At 39.4% G+C, this 17,234-nt stretch overlaps 1 protein-coding gene across 5 annotated transcripts in view; it reads right to left on the bottom strand.

Moving 5' to 3' along the window:
* NCALD (neurocalcin delta) overlaps positions 1–17,234 on the bottom strand; it is a 447,618-nt gene that overhangs the window by 235,979 nt on the left and 194,405 nt on the right. For all 5 annotated transcript variants that reach the window (XM_058444301.1, XM_032760151.2, XM_058444297.1 and 2 more), the window contains exon 3: positions 595–644. The gene's annotated coding sequence lies outside the window, so the exon portion shown is untranslated. The remainder of the gene's footprint in view (positions 1–594; positions 645–17,234) is intronic.

A 17,234-nucleotide genomic window follows, 5' to 3' on the forward strand; every position in this document is an offset into this window, starting at 1 on the left:
ATATTGATCCACATTTGGAGCTAACCACATTGGAGTTAGATTTGGAGCTAACTCCCTACAATGCCTTGCAGTGGTGAGGACCTTGCAGAGCTGCCACACAAATTGATGAATTAATTCACCCACATATTCATTCTCTAATACAAATCTGTTATGTGCCCATTAGGTGCCAGACTATCTGATATCTGTTAATTGGTGCTTAATGCCATTTGAGATACCTCTTGGAATATGACCCAATATAACATAAAGGAGGAGGCTGTTGCAATGTACCCCTTGAGAAGACTCTGGCAGCTGCCTGAGATGAAGATGCCATATAAAAACTACTCCACTCAGTGGTTGCAAATATACTTTATTATGCTATAAGTAATATTCAAAGGTGATAGGCAGGCAGTACCTTATTTACTTCATTTCTATGTATTTATCATTTCCATAAATTTTTTAAAGGGGCTTTAGTATCTTTTATATATATGAAACTCCCATTCATTATGCTACTATGCTTGATAAAACATTTGAACAGAACCATCTCTTGTGAAAACCACTGAACAAAACTGAGATTTCCATTTATAGCTAAGAAGAAAATTTTAAATGCACACTTACTTTCTGACTGTCACCAATGAGTGGTCCCAGGAGACCAAAGTTGAGATAATCTGAAAGAAAACATGCAAAAAAATAATGGTGAATACAAATATCTTAAAGGAATCTTTGTCCTGAGGTCATTATCCCATGTATTTTAATGGCAGAACACTGGGAGACTGACATCCCATGACATAATTTACTACTTGTTAATAATGTGTTTTGGAAAAGAGAGTGCAAGTTGGAGTGGAGGTGAGGTTCAGCAAAATGGACTCCCTGAGAAAAGAAAGCAGAGACTGAAACAATGGGGAACCTGGAATGGACTTCTTGTTAATATTTATAACTCCTTGGAAGAAGATATGAGAGTTAAGTGAAGGAATACTCAAGAATGTCGGCCTTCATTTTCAGTTCAGAGCAAGCACCAGATGAGCTGCCTTCCAGATGTACCAAAGTTTAGGGATATTCAAAAAAGAACTATCCCACCAAATTAAGCTTCATAAAAGAACATTAAATAAAATATTTTCCAGACAAGCAAGTGCTAAGGGAATTCATTACCACTAGACCAGCCTTATGAGAGATCCTTAAGAGAGTTCTAAACATGGAAACAAAATAATGATACTTGCTACCACAAAAGCACTGTTAAGTACATAGCCCACAGACTATAAAACAACTACAAAATAGAAACTACAAAGCAACCAGCTAACAACTTATGATAGGATCAAAACCTTAGATATCACTATTACTTGAATGCAAGTGGTTTAAATGTTCCCACTTAAAAGGCACAGAGTCGCAAGCTGGATAAAAGAATGAGGCCCAGTTGTCTGCTGTCTTCAAGAGACCCATAGGCTCAAATTAAAGGATTGGAGAAAGATCTACCATGGAAACAGAAAACAAAACAAAACAAAAGCAGGAGTTGCTATTCTTTTATCTGATAAAACAGATTTTAACACCAACAACAGTAAAAAAGGACAAAGAAGGGCATTATGTAATGATAAAAAGTTCAATTAAACAGGAAGACTTAACTATCCTAAATATATATGCACCCAACATCATTACCCAGATTCATAAAACAAGTACTTCTAGACCTACAAAAAGACTCACACAGCCACACAATAATAGTAGGGAGCTTTAACACTCCATTGTCAGATCATCAAGGCAGAAAACTAATAAAGAATTTCTGGACTTAAATTTGACACTTGACCAATGAGAACTAAAAGACATCTACAGAATACTCCATCCATCAAGTATAGAATATACCTTCTTCTCATCTGCACATGAAACATACTCTAAGATTAACCACATGCTCAACTGTAAAGCAAGTCTCAATAAATTTAAAAATATCAAAATCATACCAACCATACTCTCAGATTATAGTGCAATAAAAATAGAAATAAACTCCAAGATCTCTCAAAATTGCAAAATTACATGAAAATTTAACAACTTGCTTCTGAGTGCTTTTCAGTAAACAATAAAATTAAAGCAGAAATCAAGAAATTCTTTGAAATAAGTGGAAACAGAGATTCAACACACCAACATCTCTGGGATTCTGCAAAAGCAGAGGAAAGTTATAGCACTAAACACCTACCTCAAAAATTTAAAAAGATCTCAAATTAGCAATCTAACATCAAACCTAGAGGATCTAAAAAAACAAGAGCAAAGTAACCCCAAATCTAGCAGAAGAAAATAAATAAAATCAGAGCAGAAATGAACAAAGTTGAGACCCAAAAATTCATACGAAGAAGCAACAAAACTAAAAGTTGGTTCTTTGAAAGGATAAACAAGATTGATAGACCATTAGCTAGATTAACAAAGAAAAAAGAGAAGATACAAATAAGCACAATCACAAATGACAAAGATGACATTACAATGAATCCCACAGAAATACAAAAGATCCTCAGAGACTATTATGAACAATTCTATGCACACTAACTAGAAAATTTAGAGAAAATGGGTAAATTCCTGGAAACACACAACTTCCTAAGGCTGAATTAGAAGGAAATTGAAACCCTTAGCAGACCAACATCAAGTTCTGAACTTGAAGCAGTAATTAAAACAAACCCTGTCTATCAAAAAAACCTCAGGACTAGATGGATTCATAGCCAAATTCTACCAGATGTACAAAGAAGAGCTGGTACCAATTTTATTGAAACTATTCCAAATAATCGAGGAGAAAGAACTCCTCCCTAACTCATTCTACAAAGCCAGCATCACTCTGATACCAAAACCTGGCAAAGACACAACAACCAAAAAAGAAAACTACCAGCTAGTATCTCTGATAAACACAGAAGCAAAAATCTTCAACAAAATACTAGCAAACTAAATCCAACAGCACATCAAAAAGTTAATTCACCATGATCAAGTAGGCTTCATTCCTAAGGTGTAAAGTTCGTTCAACATACGCAAATCAATAAATTTGAGTCACCACATAAACACAGTTAAAAGCAAAAACCATATGATCATCTTGATAAACACAAAAAGTTTTTGATAAAATCGAACATCTCTTCATGATAAAAACCCTCAAGAAACAAGGCACTGAAAGAACATACCTCAAAATATTAAGAGCCATCTATGGTAAACCCACAGCCAATATCACACTGAAGGGGCAAAAACTAAAAGCCTTACCCTTGAGAACTGGAAAAAGATAAGTATGCCCACTTTCACAACTCCTATTCAATCTATTAATAATACTGGAAGTCCTAGCCAGAGCAATCATGCAAGAGAAAGAACTAAAAGGCATCCGAATAGGAAAAGAAGAAATCAAACTATCTTTCTTCACAGAGAATATGATTCTATACCTAGAAAACCCTAAAGACTCTGTCCAAAGGCTCCTGCAACTGATAAACTTCTTTAGTAAAGTTTCAGGATACAAAATCAATGTAAAAAAACAGTCACATTTCTATACACTAACAATGTTCAAGCTGAGGGCCAAATCAAGAACACAATCCCATTTACAATAGCCACACACACACACACACAGACACAGACACACACACACACACACACAAATACCTAGGAGAACATCTAACCAAGGAAGTGAAAGATCTCTACAAGGAAAACTACAAGACATAGCCAAAAGATATCGGAGGTGACACAAACAAATGTTAAAACATTCCATGCTCATGAATTAGGAGGATCAATGTTGTTAAATTGGCCATACTACCCGAAGCAATCTAGAGATTCAATGCTATTCCTGTCAAACTACCAACATCATTTTTCACAGAACGATGAATGAAATTCACATAGAACCAAATTCTATAATTCTAAAATTTATATAGAACCAAAAAGGAACCCAAATAGCCAAAGCAATCCTAAGCAAAAAGAACAAAGCTGGAGGCATCATGTTATCTGACTTCAAACTATACTATACGGCTATAGTCACCAAAACAGTATGGTACTGGTGCAAAAACAGACACATAAACCAATGGAACAGAATAGAGAACACAGAAATAAAGCTGCACACCTACAGCTATCTGATCTTCAACAAAGTCAACAAAAATAAGCATCGGGGAAAGGACTTCCTATTCAAAAAATGGTGCTCAGATAGCAGCCTAGCCACATGCAAAAGAATGAAACTGTACCCCTACCTTTCATCATATAAAAAAATTAACTCAAGATGGATTAAAGATTTAGATGCAAGACCTCAAACTATAAGAATCCTAGAAGAAAACCTAGAAAACACCATTCTGGACATCAGCCTTGGAAATGAATTTATGTCTAGGCCCTCAAAAGCAATTGCAACAAAAACAAAAACTGACAAATGAGAACTAATTAAACTAAAGAGCTTCTGCACAGCAAAATAAACTATCAACAGAGTAAACAGACAATCTACAGAATGGAAGAAAATATTTGCAAACTATGCATCCAACAAAGATCTAATATCCAGAATCTATAAGGAGCTTAAACTCAGCAGGCAAGCAAAAAAAAAAAAAAAGGCAAAAAACGTGAACAGACATGTCCCAAAAGAAAACTACAAGCAGGCAACAAACATGCAAAAATGCTTCAAATGCTTCAAATCACCAGTTATCAGAGAAATGCAAATCAAAACCACAATAGGATACCATCTCACACCAGTCAGAATGGCTACTATTAAAAAGTCAAGAAACAAAAGATGCTGGAGAGGCTACAAAGAAAAGGGAATGCTTACACACTGTTGGTGGGAATATAGATTAGTTCAACCCCCATAGAAAAGCAGTTTGGGGCTGGGCATGGTGGCTCATGCCTGTAGCCCCAGCACTTCAGGAGGCCAAAGTGGGCGGATCACTTGAGCCCAGGAATTCAAGACCAGCCTGAACAACATGGCAAAACTCCACCTCTATAAAAAATACAAAAATTAGCTGAGTATGGTGGTGCATGCCTGTAGTCCCAACGATTTGGGAGGCTGAAGTGGGAAGATCACTTGAGCCCAGGAGGTCCAGGCTATAGTGAGACATGATTGTGCCACTGCACTCCAGCTCAAGTGAAAGAGTGACACCTTGTCTCAAAGGGAAAAAAAAAGAAAACAGTTTGGGGATTTCTCAAAGAAATATTCTTTAAGAATTAAAAACTTTAAGAAAGTTCTTAAAACAGAACTACCATTTCACCTGGCAATCCCATTACTGAGTATATATTCAAAAGAAAATAAATCATTCTACCAAAAAGACACATGAAGTCACATATTCATCACAACAGTATTCACAATAGCAAAGACATGGAATCAACCTAGGTGCCCATCAATGATGAATTAGATTACAAAATATGTGGTACATATATATCATGGAATACTATGCAGTCATAAAAAAGAATGAAATCATGTTCTTTGCAGCAACATGGATACAGCTGGAGTCCACTATTCTAAGTGAATTAACACAGGAGCGGAAAACCAAATATCACATGTTCTCGCTTATAAGTGGGAGCTAAACATTGGTACACATGGACATAAAAATGGGAACAACAGACACCAGGCACTACTAGAGGACAGAGGGAGAAATGGGGGAAGAGTTGAAGGACTAACCATTGAGTACTATGTTCAGTACCTGGGTAACAGAATCACTGATACCCCGAACCTCAGCATCATGCAATAAACCAGGTAACAAACCTGCACATATACCCACTGAACCTAAAATAAAAGTTGGAAAAAAAAGGAACTAGCTGACGCAGTCCATGTAATGTGACAATAGGAAATTACAATAAAATGAGTCAACAAATAGGAATATTATATCAGTTAGATTCATAGGGAAGGAGGGTATCAAAAGAACTCGATGATTAGTTAGCCTGTGAAAGGACTAACTCAGCATGTCTGATTGAGAATGCTTCAAGGAAGTGGGTGTGATCTATTGGATCCCATTACTAATGGGCACAAGGAAGGAGTAGTCTCTCAGATTTTGTGTCTGACATAAAAAGTGCATTTAAGTACCTCTGAGAGTGCCAGTCTAGACAATCTAATTAGTCTGTCAAGTGCAATTTCAAAGCTATTAAGAGGACCAAAGCCCTCTTCAGAAATCTGTAAAAAAAAAAAAAAAAAAAAAAATCTCAAATTATATTATTGAATTCTTAAATATCAAAGTATCACTTTTATTAGGAATAAAATATCAACAAACGTGCAATTGTTTGGATTTCTAAAATCCCTCTTTTTATTAAAAAATTAATTGTAATAATCAAAGAAGAAAAGGTATCCCAACTGAGATGTTAGGAAAACATTAGAAAAACACGTAACTAACAATTTCTGTATATTTGGTGATGTACCAATAACTACAAAATGCGCCTCAGTCAATACACCAAGGATTCATATTCCTCTAAGCACTTAATGGAGAATTGAATACTGTTAAAGCAGAAATCAGGACTTTACCAAAGAGTTAATAAAGGTGTCCCTTTAAACATAGACTAGAAGTGGTATATGTCAGTGGTAAGGACTTCATGCAAGTTATTGAACCTTGGAATGTTCCACAAATTATAGCTATTACTTTATTTCTAGTTCCAACAATCTAAGAATTCTTATCTAAGACAGATTCTTAATTTTTTCCTTACTCATAATAACCTGTACATTTTAATAATACAGATACTATAGAAGATGTTTGGTTTAATAAAATGTAATCTTCCCAAGTATGATTTTTTAACTGAGAAAAAATCTGTGAAATAATTTTTATGTATATTCCTTCATCTCAAAGTTATATTGTTGACACCCAAACATGATACAACTTGAAAAGTACATTTTTTTTTTTTTTTTTGAGAAAACGTCTCCCTCTATTGCCCAGGCTGGAATGCAGTGGCACCATCTCAGCTCACTGAAACCTCCACCTCCAGGGTTCAAGCAATCTCCTGCCTCAGCCTCTAAGATGTGAAAACATGTCAAAGTGAATTTAAAGTGTTTTATGATTTAAAATATAATTAACTCAATTTTAGACTTTGAGATTTTACTGAAAAAAAAAAAAACAAAATGGTGTCCCTGGAAATGATGATGCTTCATGAAAAAAAAAAAAAGTGCTTGGTTAAATGACAAGATAAATAAATGAGCGGTGACTAGAGCTGACCTATGATAGAACCCTGACAGACTTCTGTAGCCTCAGAATGGACAGCCCATTAAATACCAAGCTACTTGGTGATGTGTAAGACAACTGGGTGAGACCAAGAAGAATTCTGTCTATTTTCTAGACAGAATTGGACACGTTTCACTGACCTGCTCACAGAAACACATTGAAACACATCCTATCTTACCTATTTGTTCACAGCAATTAATGAGAAAATAGTGAAAGTGGGATTGAAAGAGCAGCAACACGTAGGAGCACAAAGATAATAATGACAGAGTATATATTTCATTATTCACATAATAGCTGCTTTCATTAAAATATATATGTAAAAAAAACCATTCTACAGATTGCTGCCATGGCTTGAATTTTTGTGTCTTTACAGAATTTGTGTTGAAACGTAGTATCTCCAGTACAATACAGTTGTGCCCCATTATCCACAGGAAATATACATTCTAAGAACCCCAAGTAGATGCCTAAAACCTCAAATAGTACTGAATCTGACACACACTATGTTTTAATATATACTATGTTTTTCTTCTATACATATATACCTATGATAAGGTTTAATTTAGAAATTACACACAGTAAGAGATTAACCACAACCAATAATAAAATAGAATAATTGTAACACTATACTGTATTAAAAATCACGTGAATGTGGTCTCTATTTCTCCCTCTCTCAAAATATCTTATTGTACTGTACCTAGGAAAGTGAAACTACGGACAAGGGGGGACTACTGTAGTATTAAAGGTGGGGCTTGAAGAGGATGATTACATCATGAGGGCTCATCCCTCACGAATGGAATTACGGCTCCTATAAAAGAGGCTTCACATAGCATTTGGCCCTTTTTGCCCTTTTGTCCCTTTCACCAAGTGAGGACACAAGAAGAAGCACCATGTTGGAGGCAGGCAGCAGCCCTCACCAGACCCATTTGCTGGCATCTTGATCTTGGACTTCCCAGCCTCCAGAACTGCAAGAAATAAATTTCTGTACTTTATAAATTACCCAGTTGCGAGTATTTTGTTACAGCAGCATGAAAAGACTAAGACAACTACAAATTTATCTTGCTAATCTATCTCACTCCCGGGAGGCAAGGAGGTAAGATAGAGCACAGAAATGGAAGTCTAGGGTCTAACCCCACCTGGGCTACTTATTAGCAGATAAGTGACCTTGGAGCAGTCACTCACTATCACTAGCTCTCTACACACAGAAAATGATGTGTAATTGCTGTCAAGTCCCTTCCATTCTGACATCTATGTCAAGTTGGTCCTAGCTTTTCCTTTAAGATCTCTATCAAAAAATGTATGACTTATGAATAAACAAATAAATGTAGCTGGCCAAATTTGCTTTCTCAATAGCCTGAAGAGAATCCTTTTGTAATAGTGATAATGATTACAATACTTTATATATTCTGGTTTAATTTCAAGGTTTTTTTAAAGGGACTTTGTACATAATTAAATTTTTAAAAATAAGTTCTTTCTTTTATATTGAGTGCTGGCGTTCTATTTGCGTTATTAAAGGTATTGACTAGCATCCCATTTTTCCTGTGTTTCAAATAGAATATGTAACATGGAATATTTGAGGTTGACTATTTCAAAGACTTTATTAACAAATTTATCAGGGCTGATAATGTTATTGGAAAGATAGTTTCTTTTTTATTTCAACTTTTATTATAGACTAAAGGATACATGTACAGATTTGCTACATGGATAAATTGTGTGATGCTGAGGCTTGGAGTCCCAACAATCCCATCATCCAGGCCATAAGCAGAGTACCCAATAGGTGGTTCTTCAGCCTAGGCCTCCCAACCTCCTTCCCCATCCATTGATCCCCAGGGTCTATTGTTCCCATCTTTACCATCATGTGTATTCTCGCATCCTTGGAGATATGAAACTCTGAGAACATTTAGATAAAAATGGCTTTGAAAAGTTTTAATATTATATAAAGATACTATATAGTCACCACACCATTTAGCCATTATTTCCAACCATCCTATCTGTCAGCCATATCATCCATTCATGCTAATGGTGAATGAAATGGTTTCTGGTCTGTCAGCACTAGTATCTAATCTTTCACTCAAAACATGGCATTTTCATTGAGCAGTACAGTATATTCTGACAAGTGCTTGTAAATACAGTCAACAGCATTTTACATTTAGTTTTAATTCGATTTAACAAGTTTGGCAATTTGCAGTTCAGAATCCAACCCTAACTTTCCTCAGGAAGTGGAAAAGGCTTAGTATATATTCATCAGGAAAAAATCTACCATGTTCCAAATCATAACTAAACTGGAAACAGATGATATTCATCCTCTCAAGGGCACTTAGCATAAGCTAAATATACACACAACACAGCTGACCATTTATAAACACAGCTACCATCGGGACCAGAGAGCTGTGTCAACAGCCGTGCATTCATTGGTCTGCGGTGAAAAACCAGAGATCTTGCTAAGATGGAGGCCATGTCTGAACAGCATGCAATCCACACTGCTCCATTTTACACAAATGTCGAAAAAATATTTTAAGGCATTCCATTGTCTTGTTGTCTACTTTTAGATTGAGTCCTTAAATGAGGATTCATCTAGTTCTTTCCATTTTCATAAATATAGACATTAAAGATAGATTTAAGAGGATTCAGCCTTCCCTTAAAGGACCCTTGTTATTGCCACTCTCCTGAGGTTCCTTCAGATGCTATGATTCATTCCGATATCGATTCTATGATTTCGGTTGTGAGGGATGAATATTTTCCTCATTTATATCTCAGAGTTGGTCTTAAATTCAGAAAGCATGTATGACAAAAGAAAAAAAATAAATAACACAAAGAAACCAACCTCATTCCAGAGAAGAGAGATTGGCTAAATGAGGGTTAAGTCAATCAGCCAGCCAAAAACATTATAGAGTATCTAAGAGGGCAGAGCCAGGCATAATTCTCCCTTCTGTCCATGTCACCTGCAATGCTCCCCTTGGAAGAGTGGCTGGGTGCTTCACATGCAGAAAAATACAGACGTCTAATAGCCAGACTATAAGGAGTGTATTTATCCATTCATTCAACAAACATTTATTCAGCATCCACCAAGAGGCAGGGGTAGGGTACTTTAAGCTGCTCACTTCAGAAGGCAGAAGCCAGCTAGTCATTTATGGCAGACAAGTAAGAATAAAGTAACAAAATGTGACCAGTTGAAGGATAGACACATATAAACATGAATAACCAATGTGAGCAATACCCCCTCACACTCTACAGTCATTCCCCATCTCATTAGCACTTAGCTCATTAGCACCATTGCCACTTCGGGTTATTTATTTATTTATTTATTTATTTATGGCTGTCTGTCTCACAGACACATTATTTATATGTTAAATAGATATATAACATCAAGTGGCAATGGTGCCAATGACATGTCCTTGAGGGCATGGGATTTGAATCATTGAGCTAAACCAGCCCCCAGAACAGAACCCCATACCTAATAGGTGCTCAATAAATATGCAATAAATATGTTCCTATAAAAGAAGCTTCATACAGCATTTGACTAAATGAATGCATGAGTGAATCAACATTATATAGGTCATTCAAAAGAAGGAATGATTGTCCAGAGGAAATGATGCTGGGCTATGATTAAAGGCAATTAAATGTTGATAAGTAAGAAGCTGAAAAATCAGGCAAGAGACGTTCACTGGGCAGGTCCTCAGGAGCCCCTTGCAATGGGTCTATGGAATCCAGGCAGTTGTGTCTACCTGGTGTCCTGTCCTTGTGGAACTGTCTTCCCAGATCCATGTGGCTTTGGTGGGGCAACCAATCCCAGACTTCAACTCCTCCGACCACAGGGGAGAGCCCCAGCCCACTGCAGTCTGTCTGATTTTCCCTCCTGGGCATTTAAATCTGCAGCCAACAAGAACAAGAGCACCAGAGCCATCAGCAGCGGCAGGACCTTGGAAAGATGGCTCATGAATTCCTGCTTCTGGGACCCCCCAGTTCCCCTGGTTCTCATCTTTCCCGAGGCCTGTTTGGTCAGCTCTTCCCTCAGTTCTTTAAGCTATTAATAGCCTTCCAATAAACTTTTCTTTTCTGGCTCCAGTAGTCTCAGTTTATTTCTGTTGATTACATGCTAAGCTTTTTACAACCACAGGGGCTGATTAGAAGATAATTGTGGCTTGGAAGGACTCAGGAATAAATTTTTATTTGACACTAACCATGTACGGGTACTGAGCTAAGCTCTTTATATGAGTTATCCAATTTAAGCTTCAGAACCATCTCTATTAGTGACTATTTCCATTTTAAATAAGTTTAAAAATTTAACTTCTTTAACTTAAAGAAGTTAAATAATATGTCCAAGCTGATGATCTACCAAGTGGCAGAGCCAGCACTCAGCTTCAAAGACCACAGTCTTAACAACTTCCCCCACTCTTCTCCCCACTTAGGCTCACTGAACTCCTGGGAAACACAAGTGTTAGCATGTCATAAACAACTAGAAATGCCACTTGTATCATGGCCAGGTAGGGTTAGGGATAAGGAGGTGGTGGGTCTCCCTAGGGAATGAGTGACATTAAGGGAAGCGGCACTAGTTTCTGTGGTCACTTTCCAGGAATGCTTTTCTCATGTTCTGAATTGTGTTATGGGTTATTATTTTTTGTTCCTATACCATACAAAGATATTAGAACCGTCACTGTCCTATTGAGAAGAGCTACAACAGATGCCTGAAACAAGTGGCCCCAAAGTCTCTCCTCAATTATCAGACACTGGCCCTGTTCTCCCGTGGCTTCCTCCTCCACTCTGAGTATTGCTGGTTTGCAGTCACTTCCCACCAGGGACCAGATCCCAGCAAGTTTATTTACCCACTAGCATGATCCTTACCTTGCCATCCTCTGTCACCCACCCTCACACCTCCTCCCACCTCATTTTACCTCTTCACCAGTTTATTATCCATTATCAGTCATTCAGAAAACATTTCAGGGCCTGAATGTGTCAGGCTCTGTGCCAGGCACCAGGAGTGTCCCATCAACAGAAGAGCAAAGTCCCCGATCTGGTGGAACGTACAGTCTAGATGGGGGGACGGACGGAATACAAGTAAACAAACATATCCATACAACAAGCCTGCACTGTTGTCAGGGAGCTGCGGCAGAGAAGTCAGACCTGAGATGCAGCGTAGCAGAGAAGGGTCTGCGTGTGATGAAGGTGTCTGAGCAGGGATCTGCTAAGTGGAGGAGTGAAGGGTAAGGAGGAGCCAACCTCGCCAAGAGTCAGAGAAGGGCAATCTAAGCAGAGGGAACAGCCCGTGCAAAGACCTAGAGATGGGAAAGGGTGTGGCACGGTCCGACATCTGTGCAGTGGGTACAGAAGAAAGTGGCATGAGATGAGGCCCACTGAGGCAACAAGTGGAAAAATCAGGCAAGAGAAGATTGCAAGGAGCCCCTTGCAATGGGTCTATGAAATCCAGGCAGTTGTGTCTACCCAGTGTCCTGTCCTTGTGGAAGTGTCCTCCCAGCTCCATGTAGGTTTGGTGGGGCATCCAATCCCAGACTTCAGCTGCTCTGACCACAGAAGAGAGCCCAAACCCAAGCCAAAGTCAGGGCCTGGGTGGAATGTGGATTTTATTCTCAGTGCAACCTGTTCTCCTGTTACTCTCAGGGAAAACATATTTTTTAAAAACCTAAAAATAACAGAAGAGAAAATATTTTAACAAATATTTTCATGTCTATTTAATGCCTGAATGACTGATGAAGTGCTAAACTCTTGCAACATTGGAAATCTGTCAGGACTGCAATTTGAATGACAAGCCAGGAACTAACTGAAAAATGATCTTGCAAAAAGCCTCACACAGCAACTGTATTATGAGTCCTTACCAAAACTTAATTAATAACTAATTAAGTTTGTCCAATCTCTCAACGATCCTGTGATGTAGAGATTATGATGCTCATCTTCTAGGAAAATGAAGCTTGAAAAGTTCCCACAGCTAACTCTGTAGAAGAACTAGGATTTATGGCCAGTCTTGTCCCACTCCAAATTTAGTCTTAACTATTATGCTGTACTTTCCCCTAATTCCATTAATTTAGTACAATACCATCTTGTTTGACTAATATTACTGAAAAATAATGTATGCTACAGAAGTAAGCCTCTTGGACCACAGAGATCCTGTTAAAATGAAACCTTTAAAACATTTACCTCTTTGGATGATAATTTTTCAAATTTTTGCCTTTTATATACCAACTCCACACATTAACCATTATGAACATCAGAGATTCCATGACGCTGCCCTCAGGTACTTTGAAGGGCAAATACCTGCTTGCCTCTAAACCAAATGAGCTCAGGCTATGGACACTTTTTTTTTTTTTAAGTTTTCTGTGTTTTATTTTTTTCCTTTCTCTTCATTAACTTTCAGGAGTTTTTTCCTTTATTGATCTCCTGTTTATTCATTTTCAGGACTTCTTACAACTTTCAGTGTGGTTGCTTCTTGCAACTTTTCTCTAAATGTTAATGCTCTAGTTGTTCTTTAGTTTAGATAGAGAAACCTGATGATTTAGCATTTTGCATTTGTTAGCATTTTTAGTGAAAGATGAATAAAGAGAAGCTGAGTCAACAGTATTAGATACAAAAACACTGTGCTGTAAAATATATTGTGTACTGGGAGGACTGACTTGAAAGGGAGTCGTGCAGGATGTTAGGGGAGGAGAGGGATGAGCCTGAATGGTGCGGGGAGGCCAGATCAGGTAGAGACAGTGTTATACAGAAGCCTTCCAAGTGGGCAGCTCAGAACTCAGGACACACTCTTTTGTGGGTATTTCCATATTATGTGATAGTCGGGCTGTCAAATCATTCTGTAAAATCTTATTTAATCCATTCTATACATGAAATGTTTTCCCCTCGATTCTGAGAATGTGAATAGGGGCAAGAAATCAAGAACCCAGGTGAATATTGCAAAGTTCTATCCTCTAAAGAAGGGAAAGAAGGAGGAGGAGGAAGGGATGGAGGGATGGAGGGAGGGAGGAAGGGAGGAAGGGAGGGAGGAAGGGATGAGGGATGAGGGATGAGAAGGAGGAAAGAAAAAAGGAGGGATGAAGGATGAGGGGGAGAAGAGAGAAGAAGGAAGAAGAGGAGGGGGGGAAGAAGGAGAGGAGGAAGGAGGAAGAGAAGAGGAGGAGAGGAAGGAAGGAGGGAGGAAGGAGGAGGGGGAGGAAGGAGAGAGGAAGGAGGAGGAGAAGGAAGGAGGAGGGAGGAGGAAAGATGAGAGAGAAAAGGAGGAGGAGAAGAAGAAGAGGAGAAGGAGGGGAGAAGAAGAAGAGGAGGAGGAGGAAGAGAAGAGGAGGAGGAAGAAGAGGGGAGGGAGGAAGGAAGGAAGGGAGGGAGGGAGGGAGGGAAAGGATAGGGAAGGGAAGGAGGGAGGAAGAAAGGGAAGGAGGGAGGGAGGGAGGGAAGGAGGCAGGGAGGGAGGAAGGAAAGAAGGAAGGAAGGAAGGGAAGGAAGGAAGGAAGGGAAGGAGGGAGGGAGGGAGGGAGGGAGTGGGATGAGAGGGCAGATCCAGGTTTGTGGGGTCTGAGCTTATACAAATACAGTCCTCTTTATTAAAAATACAAATTATGGCCTGTAATCCCAGTACTTTGGGAGGCCTAGGCGGGCAGATCACTTGAGGTCAGGTGTTCGAGACCAGCCTGGCCAACATGGTAAAACCCCATCTCTACTAAAAATACAAAAATACAACCACATCACCCAGTGTGGTGACGGGTGCCTGTAATCCCAACTGCTCGGGAGGCTGAGGCAGAAGAATCACTTGAGCCTGGGAGATGGAAGTTGCAGTGAGCCAAGATCATACCACCGCACTCCAGCCTGGGTGACAGAGTGAGACTCCATCTCAAAAAATAAAAAAATAAAAATAGATAAAAGTTATGGTTACAAATTTAGATACAAATATGAATATTTTTTAAAATGAGAAAATTACAAAAATTATAAATTTTAGAAACTAAAGAATAGCTTAGCATCACAATAATCCACAAAAATAACATATTTTTAATAACTACCAGATGCATGTATACATGGAAGTGGCTGTAAATTACATAAATATATCTCATTAAACCCAAACAAAATGTATCCCCAACTCAGCTTCCCTTTAGTCTGGTTCCCAAAATGCCTCTGGCTACTCCAACGCCATCTCTCTGCTGATCAATGCGACAGAGGGTGAGGGTGAGTCCTATGGGAAGAGACAATGATCTTAACCAGTCATAGGCAAAATCTCTTTATTTTGAAAATTTTACAAAAACATGGCGATGTGAGCTCAATGCCAGGGTGCCTTGAGCTCCTGAGCTCACAGTGCCTCCGACCCAGCACTTTCCTCTCCTCCAGCTCCTTGACCACAGGGTCCTCTTCCTCCCTCGTCACCCTAAATGGCAAGCAGGAGAGGGCCTGGGCTCCCAGTTTAATAAATTAGGAGAGCTCACATCTCCTGTTCCACACAACCCATCAACACAGAGCACACACAATGGAAACTGCAGCAGAATGAGTAAGCAACATTCATCCCACTGGAATTGTACGGGGTCTTGGCTCTAAAATACTTCCCAGAGATAGCAATCCAGACAGCAGCATTCAAACCAATCCTTTGCCAGCATGAAGTGAGTGTGTGAAAGTTGTGGCGGAGTGTGTCCCTCTGCAGCCAGGACATCAAGTGCCTGGGTCATTACCTTGACCTTTTCTATTCCAGGGAAGTCATGGCATTGCTAGTCTGTGAGTTATTTGTTTCTATGGCAAGGCTTATACAATTCCTTTTTTGGAGGGGTTTGCTAGCGATTCTGCTTTCTGAACTAGAAGCTCCTTATCAGTACCATATAAGCAGAGGCGAAAGCTGTGTCACCAGCATCACTGTCCCTGGTGTCACTGAGCCTGATGTCCGCCAGCATGGACCACTCCACTGACTTTCTTTATGGGCCTTGGGGTCACCAAGCCTATAGTCAATTAAGTACTCATTATCTGGGTTCCAAGAAGCAGGGAACAAGCAAATATCCACCCTTGGGTGAAAAAGCCATTTGCTGCCAAATGGTGATTTGGACTTTATAAAAGAACACAGTTGATGACCTGAGGCAGTTCACTTATCATTCATCTGAGCAAGAAACCAAGGCTCCTCCAATAGACAAATGTCTGGCCTTTTTCACAAGGCTGGTGAGGACATACTGGTGGCCCTAAAATAACCCTATTAACAACATCAGATATACTGTGTATCTGATGCCACAAATTCTACCACGGCAATACCAAGGACACAGAGTTGGGGGAGCAGAAAGAAGCCTGGACTGGACACTCAAGTAAAACGTGTACATGACTCCATGTCCTGAGCCCTGAAATAGTTGCAGACATTATTTAGAATGAAATATGAACACAGGCGACATATTTCCTATAACAGATGCCTCAAGTGTCAGTCACCTTCCTTTTTTTTCCTGTTTCTTTTCCTTTCTTGTATTTTCTTTGTTTGGGTTTCGGTTTTGGTTTGTTTTGCTTTTGCTGTCCTTTTCATTTTCCTTTTAGCACAACTACTCTTAAGTACGGGTGTGGTCCTGTCCCAGTGGCCCTGCAAAGCACTCTACACACATTATTTCTTTTATTTCACAAAGCAGTCCTAAAAAGAAGATGCTGTTGTTCTCATTTTACATATGGAAAAAGAGAGGCTTGGCTAGGGAGCAAATGTATTAATGGAGTGTGACCCCATATCTGTCTCACTCATAGCCCAGGCCCTTAGAAGCACTTGTCATCTTTCCCTTCAGAAGCAGGTGGCCATCACAGCCCATCATTGCCACACTACCTACCATTAGAGAAGGGATTCTTCTGCAGCCCTCACCTTGAGCTCCCTAAGCTACATCCCACCTACCCTTCTGTTTTCAGCGGCAGTTGGAAGGCAGATCGAGGTGCAGGCTTCTCTAGGGCTTCTCTGTCAGTTGTGTCCGGGGCATGTTCTGTCTTTCAGCCTCCAGGCCCCCTCCCCTGCCACAGGGACTTGCAGTCCACAGATGCAGCCAGGCAGCAGAGGAGGAAAGCCCCTGAGGACAGTTCTCAGCCAATGGTGAGTGGTAACTGATGGATAAATACCCACCTCCTGACCCCCAGACACAACTCTGGGAGACATTCTGCATGTCCCCCAAAATAATCACATCCCCATTCGCCTACCCAAATTCATTATTAAAAATCTGCTTC

Source organism: Hylobates moloch, unplaced genomic scaffold, assembly GCF_009828535.3.
Source record: "Hylobates moloch isolate HMO894 unplaced genomic scaffold, HMol_V3 SCAFFOLD_9, whole genome shotgun sequence".
NCBI classification, from domain to species: Eukaryota; Metazoa; Chordata; class Mammalia; order Primates; family Hylobatidae; genus Hylobates; species Hylobates moloch.